Consider the following 5401-nt stretch of genomic DNA (forward strand, 5'->3'; position numbering starts at 1 on the left):
GGGAGGGAGAGGGGAGGGGGAGGGGGAGGGGAAGAGGGCGAGGGCAAAGGAGGAGAAGGAGGGGAAGGGGAAGGGGAAGGGGAAGGAGAAAAGAAGAAGAAGAAAGAAAAAAAGAAGTTGATCACCCAGACATAGAGTTCACTTCCTGGAAAACCCAGTGTTCTAACTATTCAAGGCATTACTAAAAGCAAGCATGCTACATCATCAACAGATGATGAACAAGTGAGTGAGTGGACACCTAATAGTCAAAGAAACATGCTGCATTGCCATTTCTAAAAGCTTTGGTGATAAAATATTGAGGAATCTGGAATAATTTATTTACTTATTTAATTTTTTTTAGTGACAACATCTCACCCTGTTGCCCAGGCTAGACTGCAGTGGCACAATCACAGCTCACTGCAGCCTCCAGTTCCTGGGCTCAAGTGGTCCTTCTGACTTAGCCTCCAGAGTAGCTGGGACTAAAGGCATGCACCACCACACCCACCTAATTATTATTATATTTTTTGTAGAGATGGGATCTTGCTATGTTGCCCAGGCTGTTTTCCAACTCCTGGCCTCATGCAACCCTCCCACCTCAGCCTCCCAAAGTCTTACAATTACAAGTGTGAGCCACCATGCCTGACCAGGAGAACTTAATATATTGCTGACAGTTAATTTAAAAACTTTCAGCCAGGCATGGTGGCTCACACCTGTTATCCTAGCACTTTGGGAGGCCAAGGCAGGCAGATCACTAGAGTTCAGGTGTTGGAGACCAGCCTGGGCAACATGAAAAAATGCCATCTCTACAAAAAATCAAAAAATTATCTGGGTGTGGTGGCACATGTCTGTAGTCCCAGCTACTTGGGAGGCTGAGGCGAGAGGATCGTTTGAGCCCACAAGTGCAAGGCCAGCTTCGGCAATATGGCAAGACCCTGTCTCAAAAATTAAATACTTATATCAAATAATGTTTTTAGCATGGAATGAGGGAACTCAAAGAACTTAAAAGATTAATAAATTTAACTACATAAAAATATAAAATTTGTAAAATAGGAGAAAATACCATATAGTTAAAGACCAAAAAGTCAAACAATAAAAATAAAAAAAAAAAAAAAAACCACTGCGCAGTAAAGGGATAATTTCTTTGTTGCTGTTGTTGTTGTTTGAGACAGAGTCTTGCTCTGTCGCCCAGGCTGGAGTACAGTGGCATGATCTCGGCTCGCTGCAGCCTCTGCCTCCCCACCTCAAGTGACCCTCCCACCTCAACCTCTGGAGTAGCTGGGACTATAGGTGTGTCCCACTGTGCCAGGCTAATTTTTGTATATTTTGTAGAAACAAGTTTTCCCATGCTGACGAGGCTGGTCCTGAAATCCTGGGGCTCAAGCAATCCTCCTGCCTCGGCCTCCCAAAGTGGTGGGATTACAGGCGTGAGCCACCACACCAGACCCAATAATTTCTTAATATCAGTAAAGTATAAGTGATAAAGTATCAGTGAAATTAGTTTACCCAAACGAATATAAATGGAAATAAACATGTAAGAAGATGCTGGACTTTATTCATAATAGTTTTGGCCAGGTGCAGTGGCTCATGCCTGTAATCCCAGCACTTTGGGAGGCTGAGATGGGTGGATCACGAGGTCAAGAGATCAAGACCATCCTGACCAACATGGTGAAACCGCGTCTCTACTAAAAATACAAAAATTAGCTGAGTGTGGTGGCACGCACCTGTAGTCCCAGCTACTCGGGAGGCTGAGGCAGTAGAATGGCTTGAACCCAGGAGGCAGAGGTTGCAGTGAGCCGAGATAGCACCGCTGCACTCCAGCCTGAAGACAGTAAGACTGTGTCTCAAAAAAAAAAAAAAGATGCTGAACTTTATTCATAACAGTTTTATATTAATAAAATTGTTGCTAAACTTTGTAACTTAATGCATCATTATTATTATTATTATTTTATTTATTTATTTTTGAGACGGAGTCTTGCTCTCTCTAGGCTGGAGTGCAGTGGCTCGATTTCAGCTCACTGCAAGCTCTGCCTCCCAGGTTCACGCCATTCTCCTGCCTCAGCCTCCCGAGTAGCTGAGACTACAGGTGCCCGCCACCATGCCCGGCTAATTTTGTATTTTGTTTAGTAGAGACGGGTTTCACCATGTTAGCCAGGATGGTCTCAATCTCCTGACCTCGTGATCCACCCACCTCGGCCTCCCAAAGTGCTGGGATTATAGGCGTGAGCGACTGTGCCTGGCCTCTTAATGCATTATTTTAATGTAAATTGAATTGACCACTTTTTAAATGATGGAACACCTATAAAATGGAATTCTATACTGCTGTTACAAAGAATAAGTCTGCTTTATATATGCTGACATAGAAAGACAGTCCCAATATAGTAAGTGGATAAAAAGCAATTTGCAGGCCAGGCGCAGTGGCTCACGCCTGTAATCCCAGCACTTTGGGAGGCCGAGGTGGGCAGGTCACCTGAGGTCAGGAGTTCAAGACCAGCCTGACCGACATGGAGAAACCCCGTCTCTACTAAAAACACAAAATTAGCCAGGCGTAGTGGCACATGCCTGTACCCAGGTACTCAGGAGGCTGAGGCAGGAGAATCACTTAAACCCGTGAGGCGGAGGTTGCAGTGAGCCGAGATCATACCATTGCACTCCAGCCTGGGCAACAAAAGCAAAACTCTGTCTAAAAAAAAAAAAAAAAAAAAAGCAATTTGCAAGCTGGGCATGGTGGCTCGTGCCTGTTATCCCAGCACTTTGGAAGGCCGAGGTGAGTGAATTGTTCGAGCCCAGGAGTTCGAGACCAGCCTGCAACATGGTGAAACCCCATTTCTATAAAAAAAATTAAAAAAAAAAAATTAGCTGGGAGTGATGTCGCAGGCCCATAGCTTGGGAGGCTGTAGTGGGAGGATCTCTTGAGCCTGGGAGGCGGAGGTTGCAGTGAGCCGTGATTGCACCATTGCACTCCAGCCTGGGGGACAAAATGAGAGCCTGTCTCAAAAAAATCAAAACAAAACAAAAAAGCAATTTGCAGAACAGTAGGTAAAGTGTGATTTCATTTGAGGGGCAAAAAGGAATATATGTAATATAACACATACATACAGGTAATATATGTACACATGCATATATGTCATGTGTTTGCACATAAAAAGTGATTGCCGAGAGGAGACATATCAGTGTTAATCACAGTTGCTTCTAAGGATAAAAGTAAGAAAGAAAGTGGGAAGGCAAGGAGTTACTTTTATTTCATATAATTTTACCCACTTCGGGTTTTTGTTTATTTGTTTTGAGACAGAGTTTTGTTCTTGTCTCGCAGGCTGAAGTGCAGTGGCAGCCATCTCGGCTCCCTGCAACCTCCACCTTCCAGGTTCAAGCGGTTCTCCTGCCTCAGCCTCCCGAGTAACTAGGATTACAGGCACCCGCCATCACACCCAGCTAATTTTTATATTTTTAGTAGAGATGGGGTTTCCATGTTGGCCAGGCTGGTTTCAAATCCCTGACCTCAGTCTCCCAGAATGCTGGGATTACAGGCATGAGCCACCACCGCTGGCCCCCTCTTCAGGATTTTATGAGCTTTGGTCATTTTGGTAATATACATTTTTTTTTCTTTTCTGAGACGGAGTTTCACTCTTGTTGCCCAGGCTAGAGTGCAGTGGCATGAGCTCGGCTCACTGCAACCTCCACCTCCCGGGTTCAAGTGATTCACCTGACTCAGCCTCCCAAGTAGCTAGAATTACAGGCACCTGCCCCACACCCAGATAATTTTTCAGTAGAGACGGAGTTTTGCCATGTTGGCCAGGCTGGTCTCAAACTCCTGACGTCAGGTGATCCTCCCACCTCGGCCTCCCAAAGTGCTGGGATTACAGGTGTAAGCCACCACACCTGGCCAGTAATATAAAATACTTTAAGGTAGAAAAAAACCCTATTAAAATATGTAGGCTGGGCATGATGGCTCATGCCTGTAATCTCTGCACTTGAGGAGGCTGAGGCAGGAGGATTGCTTGAGGCCATAAGTTCAAAGACCACCCTGGCGAACATGGTGAGACCTTGTCTCTATTAATTCAAACACACACACACAGAGCACATTAGGAATACAAGCAACAGTATTTTTTTAAGGGTGTTTGTATTAGTTTAACAAATGAATTACTGAGGTAACATTAGCTTCTTGAACCCAGGATTCACATCTGTTTTGGCTTTAAAGCTTCCACAGTATTTTGTACACTACCTGCTCATGTAAATAGTACCTACTTATATAAATAAATATGCAACCAAGAAGTCCATAAAAGCTCTTCTTTCCTCTACCCATAACTCTCTTCCCCCTCATCTTTGAATGTTTAAATCCCACCCATCCTTCGAGGCCTGACTCGAATGCCAGCTCACGTCAGTAATGGTCATGGATTGATTGCCAGCTCTGGATCCAGTATTACTCTGCATGCCCACATAGTTTTTCTTCCTTCACAATAATCTTCGCAAGAATCTTGACATAGATGCTGGTCTTTCCTATTTACATAGGAAAAAAATGGGCCTTTACAGTTATGAAGCTTATTCAGTGTCACATGTGTCATAAATTAGTGATGGAGCTAAGAAACCTCACCTCCTGACCCGGTTCATTCTGAATTCATCCTGCTTTACTCCATGGACTTCGCCTTAATCTCTCAAACAGGAAACAATACTTTCTTCCTTTCAAGTCTTCTAACATTTGGTGAGTGCCTCTTAAAGCACATATTAGTTTCTGCTTTATGTTTCGTTTATCTGTGTATAGCCTCACATCTCTATATGAGAATAAGAGCTGACTCTAATCATTTCAATCCACAGATGGCATAAAAATCACCTGTGAACGTTTAAAACACATTTATGCCACAGACTGAAGGAATCAGAATTTCTACGCTTGGTACCTGGTTATCTGCATATATTTAAACCTGCGTAGTTGATGCTGATGCACACCAAGGGCTTAGGACAGCTAGCTTCATCTAAGCTTGATTCATCTTTGAATTTCCATAGTGCCTTCAAATAGCAAATGCCGGGTGGGGCACGGTGGTTCACGTCTGTAATCCCAACACTTTGGGAGGCCGAGGCAGGTGGATCCATTGAGCTCAGGAGTTCCAGACCAGCCTGGGCAACACGGTGAAACCTCATCTCTACAAAAAGTACAAAAATTAGCCGGGTATGGTGGTGCACACCTATAGTCCCAGCTACTTGGGGGGCTGAGGCAGAAGGATTGCTTGAGCCCAGGGGATCCAGACTGCAATGAGCTGTGATGGCATTACTGCACTCCAACGTGGGTGCCAGAGCAATACCCTGTCTCAAAAAAATAAAAAAGAGCAGGCATGGTGGCTCACGCTTGTAATTCCAGCACTTCAGGAGGCTGATGTGGGCGGATCACAAGGTCGGGAGATCGAGACCATCCTGGCTAACACAGTGAAACCCC

This window comes from Theropithecus gelada, chromosome 11, assembly GCF_003255815.1.
Source record: "Theropithecus gelada isolate Dixy chromosome 11, Tgel_1.0, whole genome shotgun sequence".
In the NCBI taxonomy this organism is placed as follows: Eukaryota; Metazoa; Chordata; class Mammalia; order Primates; family Cercopithecidae; genus Theropithecus; species Theropithecus gelada.